This window comes from Dermochelys coriacea, chromosome 3 (assembly GCF_009764565.3).
Source record: "Dermochelys coriacea isolate rDerCor1 chromosome 3, rDerCor1.pri.v4, whole genome shotgun sequence".
NCBI classification, from domain to species: domain Eukaryota; kingdom Metazoa; phylum Chordata; order Testudines; family Dermochelyidae; genus Dermochelys; species Dermochelys coriacea.
Genome location: NC_050070.1, coordinates 181,751,983 through 181,770,158, shown reverse-complemented (window position 1 = coordinate 181,770,158; position 18,176 = coordinate 181,751,983). Strand labels below are relative to the sequence as shown.

At 39.2% G+C, this 18,176-nt stretch overlaps 1 pseudogene; it reads right to left on the bottom strand.

The window, feature by feature from the left end:
- Positions 1 to 537: 537 nt before the first annotated feature.
- On the bottom strand, positions 538 to 16,321 carry LOC119853002 (annotated as a pseudogene).
- Between the last annotated feature and the right edge of the window lie 1,855 nt (positions 16,322 to 18,176).

The window sequence follows — 18,176 nt, the reverse complement described above, 5'->3', positions numbered from 1 at the left end:
TTTATATACACACAGAGAGAACATGCCACAAGTACTCCTTTTCTTTGTACACAACATGAAAACAATGAATTTCAAAGATCTGAGTGCTTCTATTTATGATATTTCCCTTGATCTTGATCTATACCAAAATGCCACATAAATATGCATCAAGTGCAGCTCTATAACTTATAGAATATGCAGTAACATTGTGGAAGAAAATACTATGGGACAAAATCTGTTAGATCCTCAGCTGCATGGTTTTTACCATTGGAACTGATACAACTGCCCTGCAGAAAAGGGAACAGGAGGTGAGGAACATAAATGTGGGAAATAGTGCATGAATATAGGTTGGGAGTGGGGTGATGACGTCTCTGCAGTAATTGCTGTGGCATGCCTCTACAGCATCTCTGTGACCTGTGAGCGGAGTTTGTTACTGAAGCGTGGGCTAATGATCCAAGTACAGTTTGAGCACAAACTCAAAATCACAAACAAAGCCTATTGTTTCTAAAAGAGGCGTTGTGAAATATTTTTCAATATCAAATGTCTAACCCCTATCTCCTAAGTGATCTTCATAATAGTTCTAGTCGGATCCATATCCATCATCCTGATAACCTCATAGGCACTGTCTGCTACTTGTTTATGGATTTATTTCCAGTTCTGCTTGAGTATATCAGCTCCTATGTCAGGGTGAAGAGACACTAGCAATATTCATTCCCGTTCCAAACAGGTACACCACAGTCTCCCTGTTCTCCGGTGATCCACACAGACTATGGGTGCTCAGTCTTTTTCCCATGAGATAACAGAAATGTGCAGAGGTCCAGATTGAAGCACTATCAAAAACACGGTGTTTAGGAAAGCAACTCCTCTTCCAGACTACATAGGTCAAAATATCCACTGGATTTGAGGCAAGAAGCAGCTTGCAGTTGGGAAGTCAGTTTGACAATGTGAAAATGATACATTTTAAGATGTTGTGCTGGACCAAGTTAAGAATTTGACTCTCTCCTCCTTGCTGGAAGCACTAGAAGTAATGATAACCAGCTTGGAGTGTGTCATCACACTGTCATCTTTGACAGATTTCAGAGTAGCAGCCGTGTTAGTCTGTATTCGCAAAAAGAAAAGGAGTACTTGTGGCACCTTAGAGACTAACAAATTTATTAGAGCATAAGCTTTCGTGAGCTACAGCTCACTTCATCGGATGCATCCGATGAAGTGAGCTGTAGCTCACGAAAGCTTATGCTCTAATAAATTTGTTAGTCTCTAAGGTGCCACAAGTACTCCTTTTCTTTTTATCTTTGACAGAGACAGTCTTTGATATTCTAAAAAAGAGATTGCCTTTCTGGAGATCCAGTATCTCTACTTTCAACTTGTCCTCCAAGATATAAACAAAAGCATCATCAGCCAAATCTTTTTTCAGGATACTAATTGCACACACTATGCTCACTGTAACAATCCCAACCACAGTAATCTTGTTGTGGGCGTGATCATGCTCTTTTTGTGAATATTTTGAATCAAGTGCTCCTTGAAAGACATCTTGCAGAGCTGGTAGATCTAGCAAAGCCTCTGTCTAGTGCAAATTCTGAAGACAATACCTCCACCTCTGTGACAGTACTGCCATCCTAAGTGATCAAGAAGCTAGTGGTGGGCCAGCACTGACAGCTCCTGACTTCCATCGGTCATCTTCACCCTTTAGCCCAAGATGAGGCATATATCTGCAGCAGCTGAGGATCTGCACACTAGAATGCCACAAACTACATGGCCTTAATAGAACAATCCTGATTGTTACAAAAGGATTGGCTTTCATTCAGTTATGGGAATGGGCTATAACCAAAAGTGTGAACTGTAGAAAGCAACATCCATGGAACCATTTCACGCCTCTTTAATAAACAAAAGAAAAGCTGAAGTTAGTGGAGCCACGTGATCTAGTCCAGTGCATCTTGGTGAGACTTGAGTGTAATTTAAAAGGCAACAACTGAGCTACATGAGGTTTTATAACAGCTGTCAACTTTCTATAAGGAGAGTTTATAAAAAGAAGGAAAATTGCTACATTTTTAAAAGCCCCCCCTTCCACCTCATACTACACAGTTGGTAACAGAACTGAATGGAGCATCCTAGGTTTCCAGATGGTGTAATATGATTTTAAACAAAAAATAAACAAACAGAAAAGGGGACAGACAGCTTGAGGCAGACATCTTACAACAGCTAACTGCTAAATAGACTTGAAAAATCCTGTTTATTTATATTTAGACTTCATAAATTGCACAGTTTGGAGTGTGTTTCCACATGATAGCACTGACAAGAGCTCTGTTTCTCTAAAGTTGCTTAAAAGGGACCTTTTAAAGGCACATCACCAAACACATTAGCTCAGATTCTTTGCCACTGAAACAGAGCTTTTATAAACTAAACACTGGATAAAGTGGAGCAAGTGTACTTTTACTGGCAAATACACTGTAATTGTAGTTATATAGTTTTACACATTGTCTATCAGGGATATAGTTTTATGCATAAGCAAGTCAATGTAGCTTATCCTGCCTTTGAAGCAAAAATAGTAAATTGCCTATATTAGCTATGTTCAAATGTCTGTATAATAGTCACAGTTAAATCCAAATGTGTCCTGTTATTTACTTTCTCAAGTTCAATCTTGTTACATCAAAGAGACTGTTCTAGGATGACACAATAAAAGCATGTTTTAATGTATAACTTTTCAAAATTAGGTTCAGTATATTAACTTTCATCCAACCTCTCCCTGCAGCCAAGACATATTCTCTTTCTCTTATTGATAAGTACATACCAAAGCCATAAATGCAATCCATAGCATTTCATGGTTTAAGATACAATCAGATCTTCGTTATTCAAATAGTCTCAGAGACGCTGAATTAATCATGTCTGCCCTGGTTTTGTTTGGGTCTGTACCAGCGTGCTAGCAACTTGAAGCAGGGACATGTCTCCTTAGGAGTCAGATGCTGTAATTTAAACACAGCTTTGTATTAGAGGCCATGCACTTGCATTACTATCCCTTATGATGCAGCAGTCTTCGAATGATGCAACATACGTCCTTTCAGTGCAAAGAATGGGGTGCGGACATGATCCTGCCTCTTTCTAGACTGGTTTTGGGTGGTCTGTGCCTGCAAGGTTGCTTAGAAAGAGCAGTCCTTGTCTATGACTTTGTATTGGAACAATGTAGTCCTGTATGTATGTTGAGTACTGAACACATTGTTAGTGCTCAATAAATTATATTATTTCAGACAAATTAGGGCTCAGATACTGGAGGGAATTGTTATGTTGTGAGACGTGATATTATTTTACACAGATGAGGTGCTCAGATAAATCCAGGTGATTTGGGGTTTGACTGTATTTTAATACAGATAACAATTACATTACAGATAAGGTTGAGAGTATGTATCAGTGAGTTACGGTTAAAAACATTACAGTGTTATTATAACTGTTCCCAAATAAAGCATTGGAAATCCAGGAAATTCAGTGTTAAGGTTATACTTAAAAGAAAGCCAAGCATGCTAAGGTGTGGAAATGCACAGTTAAGGTACTTAAACAACCATAACTTTTCCTTGTAGTGACACCATATAATAAACATCCAGTTATAATTATTAGACAATTAATTTAAGTATTAGTGTTTTCCATAAAAGAAAGTGATATCCATTTTACTGAAGGATACAATATTCTTGCGGTACTGTACATGCATTTCCCTCTTTGAAATAAATGTTTAGTTATTCAGGAGAGGTGTTGTTGAAATTGTGCTATTTTACTTGTTTGTAGTGTACTGTTAGTATATGTCATCTGTTATTGTTTTGTGCACTAACAACATAGAGAAGTGTTTATTCATAAGAAAGACATGCAATTTACATGGTGTGCTCTGCACTTCAGAAATGTTCTGTTGAGAGATCATTCTAGTTAAGGAAAAAAAATTGTTGTTTTTTTTTAATATACACCATATATTTGCCAATAAATGATGTAACCTTTATTGTTGCATGGTTTGAATATTTACACCATAACTTGAAATTTGTTCCATCAGATATTTTATTCAGATTTTAACATGCACTGTGTGGTGGTTAGAGCCCAGGACTGGGCATCAGGACCTCTGGCTAGAGTTGTATTTAATTCATTATTCTTGTTTAACTGGAACATTTTTCCTCCTTCATTTTATGAGATTTTGCATTTCCAACATGCCTCTATAATTGAATTTTTCAGCAAAATAGTTGATTTTACTTCAAAACATGCAGAAGTTTCAATATTAGTTGTTTAGGCTGCAAAGTCATCTTCATTCAAAACCTCTTTCACTCATAAATGAATCTCTTTTCAGATTCACACATCTAAGCAAAATTTATCTGCACACACAGATCTGCTTTCATGTTGGAAATTATGGAAACAAACCTTGAATTCTAAGTAGTTTTGAGATATTGTTTTGATTTTTAAAAATATGTTGAACCTCACTTGTGCCAGGTTTCAGAGTAGCAGCCGTGTTAGTCTGTATTCGCAAAAAGAAAAGGAGTACTTGTGGCACCTTAGAGACTAACAAATTTATTAGAGCATAAACTTTCGTGAGCTACAGCTTACTTCATCAGATGCATCCAATGAAGTGAGCTGTAGCTCACGAAAGCTTATGCTCTAATAAATTTGTTAGTCTCTAAGGTGCCACAAGTACTCCTTTTCTTTTCACTTGTGCCAGATTCCACTTCTGGTTCTTCCCTGCAATTATTGATCTCTACAAGTGAAATTCAGCACTGTGCACAAGACCTATGCACCATTTAAGCCCTGCTTAAATCCAGGAAAGAATTTCACTCTGTTGTCCTAAAATGCACTAGAATGCTCAGTCTGTAAGAAAAAGCACTCTGAACAAAGTGCATTGGTTGCATCAAATTTTCTTTCCGTGCAGTACAGAAAGCAAAGCTGACTAGGTGTAGCAATAGTTTTTATTCATGAGCCACGTAAGGGGAAAGATAAGTTTTCTGCTGCTGAAAACTGACCATGTTATTCCACTGCACATAGCAATGTATGAGCGTGGCTGGACTACCCCATGTTGGAAAGCAATGGCCTAGAGCCAGAGACATAGGCGTTACAGAGCGTGAAATGGTGCTAGTGCATCTCCAACAGGACTCTGACTTTGCAATGTCTGAAGCAGCATTTGGAAGTGGCTACATCAACAGTAGAGCTGGGCAAAAATTTGCAGCCAAAACTTTTTCCCACTGAAAAATGCAGGCTCAGGTCAACCAAAACATTTTGTGAATTTGTGTTGAATTCACCAAATTGTTTCAGCTGAAAAAAACCGCCACAAAAATTCCCAAAAGATCTAAGCTTTTATGAAACTAAATATTTTTATTTTTTTATTCAAAATTTAATTCAATTCAATTTTAAAAAAATAAAACTCCAAATTGAAACAAAATATTTTATCTCATTTTGAACAAAATGTCTCGTTAAGCCTGAAGCATTTTTTAAAAATTTTTATTCCCTGAAAAATTCTCACTTCAAATTGTTTTTTTTTTAAAAATATTCAGTACAGCCAGCGAACTGAAAGTCAGTTATTCACACATTTCTACTCATCATTTTTGACTCCCTCAATTTCTGCTTCTGTCAGATTTTCCTGTTAGTTATTGCTACTGCCATCCCTTCACTCATCTCCATGTCTCCGTCTTAGCTCATGTTGTTGTTATTATTTATATGTATTATGATAGCATCTAGGAGCCCCAGTCGTGAACCAGGACCTCATTGTGTTAGATGCTGTACAAACAGAACAAAAAGACAGTACCTCCTCCAAAGTATTTATGATTAAGGTTAAGATTTTGTCATGAATATTTTAGTAAAAGTCATGGACAGGTCATGGGCAATAAAGAAAAATTCACAGAAGCCCGTGACCTGGTCTTGACTTTTACTAAAAATATCGATGATAAAATGGGAAGGGAATAGGCAGCTGCAGGGTGGCTGGGAGCTATTGGACCCCCACTGCTCATGGGGCTCAGAGCTCCAGGGTCCCCTTGCCATCAGCAGTGATGGGGAGCTGCAGGGTCCCCCTGTCACAGGGCTGCAGCTGGGGGGTTGCACGGTACCCCCTTGCCAGCAGCGACTAGGAGCTGCAGGGTACCTCCGCTGTCCATGGTGACTGAGAGCTTTGGGGCTCGCCTCAGGCAGCGGGGGGACCTTACAGCTCCCTGCCGCTACGGAGGCAGTGGGACCCTGCAGCTACCAGCTTCCAGGGCTGATGTAACAGAGGTTTTTCGAAGTGATGGATTCTGTGACTTCCACAACCTCGATAACAAAACCAAAACCTTATTTATGATCTATGTAGCTACCAGTTCAGTTACCATTGCTAATGACAAGCTCCCCACAATGTGTGTGTGAACACTGAACACAAATTGTGTGGAAATTATGATAGAGTCTACCTACAGCAGATTAATTTAAAATAGCCCCATATTTGCTTATCTAGTGGTGTGTGCAACACAAAACTACATAAGAGTTTGTGACCAGATACTTTTGTGGGGCCTAATTGGTAGAGCACTGGACTGGGACTCTGGAGACCAAGTTAGATTTCAGGCTCAGCCACTGATCTTATGGATGACCTTGGAAAAGTCACTTCACTACTTTCTGCCTCCGTTTCCCCATCTGTAAAATGGGGATAATGATACCGACCTTTGTAAAATACTTCCTCATCTATTGATGAGAAGCACTATATAAGAGCCGTGCACTATGTATTATTTACACAAATTTACATAAATTATGTATTTACATAAATTCCCACTTCCTTCCAGAGGTTTGAGCAGGGTATTTGAGGTGCACCCTAAGGATCTAACTTCAAAGCATGCACATACAAGAGATTTTAGCTTAGTTCCTCACATTTGGGAGAGCATTCATGTTTCATACTTTTTGAACATACTTAGTAGAATACAAAAGGCTGGAGAACTGAGCCCAGTTTGTGACTTTGGGCTCAGGCAAATTTAAGCATATATTTATATATAGGCAACTGATTTGTAAAGGCGCTATGGGCCAGATCCTCAAAAGTATTTAGATGCCTAACTTCCAATGTGGCCAAAAGCACCTGGGCCTAAAGCACCTGCAACTCCATTGACTGCAATGGGAGTTTGTAGTGGCATGGCTGGAGCAGCATCTCCTTCTAGATCTTCTGGCCACCCCACAGGTGTCCCCCAGGGGGAGAAGTCTCTGTTTCCAGTCCACTGAGGAGGGCTCCAGCCCATGAGCTAATTCTTCTTTTGGCCTTATCCCCTTCTGGGCTGGGTTGAGAGACTCAGCCCCAAAATGTTCTACAACCAAAAGCAAACTCAACTCAGTACTGAGCCTTCCCCCAGTCTTCTAGGGGGGTGTTCCTGCCCTTTCCTTCAGACGTGGTTCCCAAACAGCTTCTGAGTTGGGTGATGCTCCTCTTTGGGTTCTAACTTTCTCCCCAGTGGCTGCTCTGGCTAGTAGGTCCATTTCTTTGTGCTCTGAAGTGAAATTACCTTCAAGCAGAGATCCAGAGCTACATCCTCTTCCTGGTCAGTCAGCCTTGAACTGAGCCAGACTCTTTCCTTGTATTCCTCCCCTCCCTGCTTTCATTGACTGCATGTCTAGCAAGGTGGAGCTGGCTGGGCCCAAAGTTAACTGCTTCTCTGCTAATGTGGAGCCTCTCTGCTCTGTCTCAGAGATCAAGTGCTCAGAAACTGAAAATCAGGCTATTTGGGATCAGGAATTTAGATGTCTAACTTTAGGCACTCACATTTGAAAATATTTTCTTTAACCTCCCTGTGCTTCAGTTGTCCCATTATTAAAATGTGCATGTCATACTCATCTATTTCACAGAGCTGCCATGAGACTTAACTAATTCATCTTTTGTGTGGAGATCTTTTTAGCCACAAAGTTTGGAGTCAGTTCTGTTTCTGAACATCTCCAAAGTCCGAGGTTGTTCAGATCAGGTTTACCGATTCAGATCCACTTCTAGTTCTGTATTCCAGCAAATTTTGTGAACTACCCTTAGCCACAACTTCACAGCCTGAAAACAATGAGAAAATGTACTTCTGATTTAATTAAAGCTTATCCTAATAGGATTTTTAAACAATGTAAGCAAAACTGGAGACCTTCAATGAGATTTTGGCATATATGACCTCAGACTAGTTTGTATGCTCCCATATCCTGTCCCTCTGCTTTCTCTCTTCTAAGAAATATATCAGCAGTTCACATAAATCAGCTTAGGTGCACTGAAGTCAATAGGGTTATGCTGATTCACACCAGCTGATGATCTGGCCCTAGGACAGAAAGAATGACATCTGCTGTATGTGTGTTTCCCTAGAGAATTTCCTTTTTTTCATTTTTTCACCTCACCTTTCTCAATCTGAGATTTCCAATGCAATTTTTTTTTCCAGCTTTCACGATCAATCAATGAGATACAGAATTGTGGTGTGGGTTAGATTGGGAATTGGGTAGTGGTGGCCTAATGTCAGCTCTAAACTTTTATTTCTCCTTGTCAGTGTCTCCAAGGATGGTGTTTGTGGAGGACAGAGGGCTATTTAACACTCTGGGCCAGGACCCTAGTTCTACTTTGTCAACTCCAGAAATGTGTGATATATCTGACAAAGACTAGAAATCCATTAGGACCTCACATTCAGTTGACAATAACAACTTAGACAATAGTAAACTGCCTGTGTTTTATTTTCCAGCAGAATATGAAGCACCATTGATATTTACGTGGTAGGTTTTCATTTATTTTTAGAGGGACAGGGAAAAAGGATCATAAATATTTCTCGGTTTGCTGTTTTAGTCTTAACTCTTGCTTTTCTTTTAAATATTAATATTTAATGTAGCCCCTTGTGAAAAGTTGTTTCAGAATCCTAATATGAACAAATGCAGGATTTTTCTTAGACTTTTTTGAATGCAACTTATTTTTAGTATTAGCATTTCCCGGCCGTGTTGGAGACCCAAATACAACAGCATTGTGCTGGGGCTTGAGACTCAGGATGAGACAGAGTAACATAGTTTCATTTTCAGTAGACCTGATTCTGCCTCTGTGAATCATGCTAAGTAGTCACTTATGCCAGAAGCACTCCCACTATTATGTGTAGGGGAATCAGTGGGACAACTTGTGGAGTAAGATACTGCTCTGCTGAGTATGGGTTGCCAAATCAGGCCCCAAGTCAGCAGAGTGAAGTGGCAAAAAACATAAACAGTATAAACAAAATTGGATTTTTAAGTGTCTTTCTTTTTAATTATCTATGTGCTATTAGTAACACATGTGAGGAAATGTTTTTAGCCCTTTAAATGTCCCTTTTAGGTTTTAAGATGGAAAGACCCTTGAAAGAGGTCATATTCTGAAAGATTGTCCATACTATAACTTCTATTGGGGTCAGCATCCTTCTCTGTCTCTGACTCTTTCTCTTCATGGTATCTAGATATCCCTTAGGATCTGTCCCAAACTGATATAGCTGCAATATAATTCTCAAGTCAGGTGTAGGCACTGCCTCCATGAAAACACTTTAGCAAGTGCTTAAGTCCACCTTAATTCAAGAAAGCACTTGTTTGAGTCCCACTGACTGCAAGCCAAGTGTATTTTTAAGTGCTTTCCTGAATGGTGGTGCTTTCCTAAAACTTGGAATGGACTATTCAACAAGCCAACACTTTTCCCTTGTGCCTGCCACCATGTGCTCCAGAGCCAAAACTCTCAGTGTGTTAAAAACTTCTACCCCTTTTGATTTAGAAGTAATGCTTCAAAATGTGAACTGAGACTAAACTTATGTAGTGATGTCTGCCTGACCCTGAATACAGCCTGAAACAGTGGTTGTGAGAAAAGTGTGAACAGTTCCCATGTGTCTCCATCTCCATGGGGTGTTAGCTGTGCTGATATTTCACCGTACAGTCTTGCAAAGCTATGTAGATACAAAATTCACAGAAAAATGCTAGCGGGAGGGCCATGGTTCACAGAGTTATCTTCTTATCTCCAGGAATGGTCATGAATTGAAAGACTTAGATACTCATGTTAGAAAATTGATGCAAGAGTGCCTTTAGGGATACATTTCCCCAATTTGTATTTCTTTGGTGTTAGGAAAATGTCCTGCATTGTTGAACAAACAATGAGTGCTTCAAAGATGTCAAATTCTTGTGACTGCAGCTGTTTATTTTTAACATGTTAGTAACTGTAGATTCATCAGTAAGCTCTAGAGTCAATTCTTTCATTGATGATCAAAGCATGCAAGAAAGAAGAGGGACAATCATAGTATGAAGGGCTGCACAATAAATTGTATATTGTCATGAGTGGGCCAAGTTTAGGTTGTGGGTGGAGACTGGGAAAGCACACCTCTCATATTGTATTAAAACCCAAAGTTGGGAAAGAAATCATCCTAAAATCTTAGAGGTGGCTCTTAAACTGTGCTCAAGTGTAACACGGAGTCAAGGTGAAACCTAAGTTCCCCATGAGGGTTCATCTCAGCCAGCTAACACATGTACACTAGTGTCTTCCATATACAACATGAAATTTAAAGTGTTTTAATGAACACATTTTGAAAATACACTTTTTATTCTAGCCTAGACAAGCTAAAAATTGGGTGTGAAGATTGGCAAAGGTTCTCCGAATTGTAGTGAAAGGATCTTTACAAGAGCTGTCAATTATTCACAGTTAACTCATGTGATTAACTAAAAAATATTAATCATGATTAATAAAATTAATCAGGATTAATTGCATTTTAATTGCACTGTTAAACAATAGAATACCAGTTGAAATTTATTAAATATTTTGAATGTTTTTTTACATTTTCATATACATTGTATTCTGTGTTGTAATTGAAATCAAAGTGTATATTATTTTTATTACAAATATTTGCACTGTAAAAATGATAAACAAAAGAAACAGTATTTTTCAATTCACCTCATACAAGTACTGTAGTGCAATCTCTTTGCCATGAAAGTGCAATTTACAAATGTAGATTTTGTTTTGTTACATGACTGCACTCAAAAACATAACAATGTAAAACTTCAAAGTCTACAAGTCCACTCAGTCCTACTTCTTGTTCAACCAATTGCTAAAACAAACAAGTTTGTTTATATTTACAGGAGATAATGCTGCCTTCTTCTTATTTACAATGTCACCAGAAAGTGAGAAAAGGCATTTGTATGTTGCTTTTGTAGCTGGCATTGCAAGGTATTTACGTGCCAGATATGCTAAACAATCTTATGGCCCTTCATGCTTTCGCCACCATTCCAGAGGACATGCTTCCATACTATTTCTTTTGTTTTTTTACAGTGCAAATAGTTGTAATCAAAAATAAATATAAAGTGAGCACTGTACACATTGTATTCTGTGTTGTAACTGAAAACAATATATTTGAAAATGTAGAAAACATCCAAAATACTTAAATAAATGGTATTCTATTATTGTTTAACAGTGTGATTAATCACAATAATTTTTTAATCACGCAATTATTCGCGATTATTTTTTTTCATTGCTTGATAGCCCTAATCTTTACTTAACAATAAAAAAAGTTTTGGGTAAACATAGTGCTCATTAAAATCCCTAGTTGGAAATGATCCTATCGCCAGATACTGCATAAACTTCCAAACTAGCTTTGCCTGTAATACTCAGTTGTGACCTGCAACACCTATGTTATCCCGCTACGTAGTCTCTTTTGAAAAGGATTTGTCTGTTGTTCTTAATTGTGCTGAACTGAGTGGTGACTGGTCAGTTGTTCGTTTGGGACAAGGCTGAAACTGTAGTGATATTTTGGAAGTTGAATAGCTAATTTATCCAGAAAATATAAGATGAAGTGAAACAAATCAGGAGAAACAAATATAATAAATATTGATCAGTTAATACAATTAAGAGTCTGCTGCTTTGTCCATTCATTTTGTTTCCAGAGACAGTGACATCTATATGGATTGTGTAGCTGTTAGTTTTACTATTAATTACCAGGAGATAATTTTAAAGACTGGATTGGCCTGTTGATGTTTGTTGTAGAATGGGCATTAAAAATAGTCTGCTTGATTAGTTAAGCATTTCTCACTTCACTAGTGCTCACTGAAAAATTTACCAAGTGAAGTGAAATTGGCAAAAAATTGTCCTCCATTCTGCCCAAATGGAGGGGATATTATTCAAAATCAGCATGCTGTCTCCTGTGATCTTGAATTGATTCTTAACCAAATGCAACAAATGCATTGATTGTCATGAGGAGATGTACAGTGAACAATCAGGAGAAAAGGAATTTAAAATTAAAGCTTGTTAGAAAAATTCCAGTGAAACATGGTTTTATCAGAATTTGCTGATTCGGAGACATTGGAATGTTGGGCAGAGCTGGCCCAATTTTGTTAAATTTCCAAAAGAACCCAGTCACGGTTCCACTGGAAACCTGCCAGGTTTTCTGCCAGCTCACCTGACCAGCTGTTTGGCAGACAGGGCTTCCTGGGTCTGTGGCTCCAGGGTAGCTAGCCAAGTGGACTGCTCCAGTGCCAGCACTTTCCCTTTCGCAGAGAATTTTGAAAAAAATGGGTTTTGTTCCTAATTGAAACAAAACCAAAATGTGAAATATCAAAACCTCCATGTAACAGAATTAACTCTCCACACGGCTCTATTTAAAATTCGCTGAATGTCGGAGATTAGGGCAGGAAAAATGTAGTACAATGAAAGGAAACACATAGACAAAGAGGAAACACAGCATTACAAAACTAAAAAAGACAAAGAAGGAGGAAAAATTAATTCAAATGTACCTAGCTCCTCAACTATCTAAGAGGCTCTGAAAGTTCCAAATGCAAGAGGCAAGGGCTCATGCAATAATGGCATTAGCTTTAGGCATTTGTGTAACCTCTTCTTTCTTCGAGGGTATAAACTAAATTTGCAGCCACAATCAGGACAATCTCTTTTTGTGTATATAAGGCTTTGTCAGCACTGATGTTTGTAGCCACTGATATAGGTACACTGAGACTTATTTTATTGCTTGAGGATTAAGATTGAGGAAAAGGTTTGTTTGCATGGGGCTTTTGGAATAAAAAATTGAAGGTAGGGTCATCTGCACTGATGACTGTTCAGGTTTTTTTGGCATTTTGGGTGAGCCCCCACATAAACGCAATGGGTAATTTATGCTGTCCCTTCACTCTACATACTTGGATCTTGGTTTTGTTGTGAAAAGTGGATATGAAAGTCAGGATTCAGCTCTCGTATAAACATTGAGGAATAATGGATAGGTATGGAGTGGATGAGTTAGTTTACTCCTTAATCTGTGATATATTAAGTGCTTTGTTTAAAAGGAACATATTCAGATACATAACCCGCATTGAATAGCACAATACTCTATTCTAAAGGTTCTGAGTAAGGGTATCAGCCCAATAATGTGAATGTATTCTTACAGACCAAGCTATTTTTAAACATTAAAAACGTTTTTGTTATACTTTGCTTACTATTGCTCAAGAAAATCTGGTTTTCCATTCCAAATCCAGACACATGAATTTAGAGTGCACCTCTTTCATGATAATATATTTATCATCCATCTTATTGCCAAACCACCTATTGCAGTGCTATTATTCAAAGATGCTAAAGAACCAAAATGAACGTAGCTGTTTTTTCAATGTAAAGTTTCTAATTCTTGTTAGATGGACTATTGCCTTTCAGAGATAGTTATTTCCATTGTATTGGGGTTTATACCAAGGGGATCATTTTTGCTTTTTCTTTATCTAACAACATGGATTTTTTTTCTCACACTGCTGCTGGGTTTTTCCTCTAAGTATTTTTAGTTCACAGACAGTTTAACTGATCAGTGTGACAAAAAAATCACTTTCAGTTTACCCATTGACTCTTATAAATGCTATAGGCTGAAAAAAGCATAATTTCAATGGCTTTTAGAGAACTGAGATTAAATACAATCAACAAATAAAAATTCTTTCTGACCCAAGGGTATTTTAGAACACAGGGATATAAAATGTTCATATAAGCTGGGCTAGGCAAACAGTTTACTTAAAACTCACACAACTACAAATGAAACAGACAGAAGTGAATTTTGAAAGTTTTCCCTCTGAAATTTATGGTTTTTAAAAGTGCTGTGTCCTCAGGAGTTTTATGATCTCTTTCTAGATTTTATGGTATCTTTCTAGATACTCTTGTATGTGTAAGGGCCTCAGGAGGCTACTCCAGCTACTAGTGAACCTCAAAGGAAGACTCCCCTCTGAGCATGGTGCTTGCATGGGTACTCAGCCCAGATGCAGGCTCAGGATTTGACCTTGAAACAAATTGCACTACTTCAGAAGGACAGAGGTTTGTGTCCACCGTGCTGGGATGTAAACCTGGGGTTCCAAGAAATCTAAGTGGCAAACCTAATACTTAGACCCACTCTAAGCCTCTCCTGTTAGAATGTTTGGTTTCAGATTACATGGCATTTTTCCTATTATGTTCTATTTGACTGTTGTTATATTAGTAGTGCAGCAGAGACCTGAATCAGAAGCCTTGTGATCCAGAAGTAGTATCCTATCAGGCAAGGTAAAATAAAGCATTCCTACGTGGCCATGGCAGGAAGAGGTGTCTTAAGCTTAGCTCATTCTTTGCATGTTTTATAACATCATACACACAGTCATATATCGATTAGTTATGACAACATTTTATTGCATGGTATCTGTCCAATGTGGCATTGATGCAAGTCACAAGTGTGTTTAAAACAAAAATGGGGATTAAGTTACATGGCAAATTTTTTCTGGTAAAGCAAATTTAGGTTTTTTTGTGCTTTCATGAAAGTGAAAAAAAAAAGCTCTGAAATATATGCTTCTGTGATTGTCACTTGTGAGGGAGCACAGGGCTTGCAACTGTATGCTGCCCATGAACTACTATGAAAGCCAGGGTGAGAGAAGTGGCAAGAAGTTCTCACTCATCGCTTCATAGTTGAGCAAAGGCAGCCCACAATCTGACCCTCAGGGTGGAAGAGCATGTTTACTAAGGGCAGTGCACTTAACCCTGTATCAAATAACAACTTCAGTCACTTGCTGCACTGGAGAAGCAGGGAGCTACTGCATAAAGCTGGCCAAAAAGTTTCTGGCAATCCATTTCTATCAGAAAATGCTGTTTCATCAAAACTTAGACTTCAGAAATGTGTCATTTTGTTTGATGGGGAATTTTGAAGTCCTTCGTTTCCGAATTGGAACAAAAACAAATGTAGAAACTGTGGAATTTCCAATGAAATGGAGATTCTGGTCCCATACATAAGAACATAAGAATGGCCATACTGGGTCAAACCAAAGGTTCATCCAGCTCAGCATCCTGTCTGCCGACAGTGGCCAATGCCAGGTGCCCCAGAGGGAGTGAACCTAACGGGTAATGATCTAGTGATCTCTCTCCTGCCATCCATCTCCACCCTCTGACAAACAGAGGCTAAGGACACCATTCCTTACCCATCCTGGCTAATAGCCATTAATGGACTTGACGTCCATGAATTTATCTAGTTCTCTTTTAAACCCTATTGTAGTCTAGCCTTCACAACCTCCTCAGGCAAAGAGTTCCACAGGTTGACTGTGCGCTCTGTGAAGAAGAACTTCCTTTTACTTGTTTTAAACCTGCTACCCAGTAATTTCATTTGGTGGCCCCTAGTTCTTATATATTGGGAACAAGTAAATAACTTTTCCGTATTCACTTTCTCCATACCACTCATGATTTTATATACCTCTCTATACCGTTCTGCTACTGTATCAGCTGAGGGTATAATTGGAGGGAAAGGACGAGATAGGTTAGCCTTGCCCTGTCTTGTGCAGAAGAAATTAAAAATAAAATAGATTTGTATCCTCTTTACCACTTTGCCTTGAATAGTCCCTTGAAATGTGTTAACTACTAATGCTAAACAATCTGCTTCACCTTGTATTTAGCAGTGAGATAGGTGCCGACTTCATGGAGAAAAATGAGTGGGTGCTTAGCACCCACTGGCAGCCAGCTCCCCTCCTTTCCCCACTCCCACCCACAAGTGGCCCCGCTGATCAACTCCACCCCCTCCCTCTCTGTGTCTCCTGAATGCTGCAAAACAGCTGTTTTGAGGCATGCAGGAGGTGCTGGGGGGGAGGGGCAGGGACAGGGCACACTTGGGGAAGGGGGTGAAAAGAGGCAGGAAAGAGGTTGGGTGGTGAGTGGGGGTGGGAAGAGGGGGGGCAAGGGTGGGGGCTTAGGGGAAGGGGTGGAGTGGGGGCAGGGCCTGGGACTTAGCAGGGAAAATTAGAAGCTAGTGCCTGTGAGAATTGACACTTTGAATTTGTTTCCCAGACCTAAAGAAGAGCTCTGTGTAAGCTTAAAAATTTGTCTCTCTTACCAACAGAAGTTGGTCCAATAAAAGATGTTACCTCACTCACCTTGGCACCCAAATTTCTGACTGTTATGGAAACGTAAAATGATGTGGTCCTTCATGGCATTTTATAGGATGTACCATACTAAAATACTGTTTAATAGCACTAGTAGTAGGCATCCTTCAGTCTCGAGAGACCATGGGTATGTCCCCCTGAGAGGTAAAGAATTTATTCAGTTGGTTTTATGGCAGCCATGAACGTGGCTGAAGAGACCCACTTGAGAGAGACAATCTCTGCTGCATCTGTCACATTTAAAGGATGTTTTGATCCTTTGGGTTCTGCCTTCTGAGAGCTCTTTTCTCCTCTGCTAAGCTGGACTGCTTCCTCTTGTAACTCTGAGACCTTTGTTAAGCTCTTGTTTTCAATGGCTGTGGTCTTGAGTGTGATCTTCCCATTTGTCCACATCCATGTCCATTTCTTTGAGGTTTCACTTTCACGCATCCTTGAAATGCAATTTTGGGTGTTCTTTGGGTGTTTTTCCAGGTCCTAATTCACCATAGAGGATGTTCTTTGGGATGTACCCATCATTCATTCAGCATACATGCCCAAGTCAGAGGAGTTGTCTATCTTTGAGGAGTGTTTGCATGCATCTCCTCTTTGCGGATGAAGCAGCAATGACAACTTACACTGAAGCTCATTTTTAAAACCTTATGGACAGTTTTTCCAAAGCCTGCCAAGACTTCGGGCTCACCATAAGCCTAAAAAAGACTAACTAAAAAGCCTAACCAAAGACTAACTAACTAAAGACTAACTAAAAAGCTATAATGTGCCAAGGAATTGAGGAAGCAGTCTCCATCAAGATCAACAACTATGACCTTGAAGTGGTAAACAAGTTCACATACATAGGGTCCACCATCACAGTCAACCTTTCACTGGAAACAGAACTCATCATCCACATCAGAAAAGCCACAACAATGTCTAGACTGAACAAGAGGGTATGGCAAAACAACAAACTGACAGAACGCACAAAGATCTGTATGTATCATGCATGTGTTATCAGCACACTTTTATATGGAAGCGAGGCATGGACCTTATACTCTCATCAGGAAAAGAGACTCAACAGCTTTCATATGCTTTGCCTTCATTGAATTTTTGGAATCTCCTGGAGGCACAGAGTCAACACTGAGCTCCTCAAGTGGGCCAGCATACCCTACATGCAAACACTCCTTAATGACACTATGTTGATTGGATTTGTGTGGGTATTCAGTGTATTGGAAGACTTATTGCCTTTATTGCCCTGGAGAGGCCCTGGAGGTTTTTTTGCCTTCCTCTGTAGCATGGGGCATGGTTGACTGGAGGGAGGCTTCTCTGCTCCTTGAAGTTTTGAACCATGATTTGAGGACTTCAATAGCTCAGACATGGGTGAGGTTTTTCATAGGAGTGGTGGGTGACATTCTGTGGCCTGCGCTGTGCAGGAGGTCGGACTAGATGATCAGAGTGGTCCCTTCTGACCTTAGTATCTATGAATCTATGAATCTATTGCTATGACACCACAAAATTTGAGGTATAAATTCCTTGGGAGAGCAAACAGACTTTATATCCGAAAATATAATTCACTAGCATTTACTTTAAAACAGAATAATGTGCACAATGCTTTAAACCACAATTGCTTGTGAAGAACAGAAATAAATAGGTCTTTATTCTCTCTTGCTTAACTTTTTAGCTATTTAATACAATTCTGTGCAGCAGCAGTTTACTTTTCTGTTTTAATCTTTTTGGCACGGTAAAGCTATGTCTACACATACACTGCTACAGAAGCACAGCGGCAATGCTTCAGTGTAGACACTCACTAGAGCAAAGAGGGGGGTTTCCCATTGCTGTAGTTAATCTGTCTCCCTGAGAGACGACAGCTAGGTCAATGGAAGAATTCTTCTGTCAACCTAGTGGTGTCTACACCAGGGGTTAGGTAGGTATAA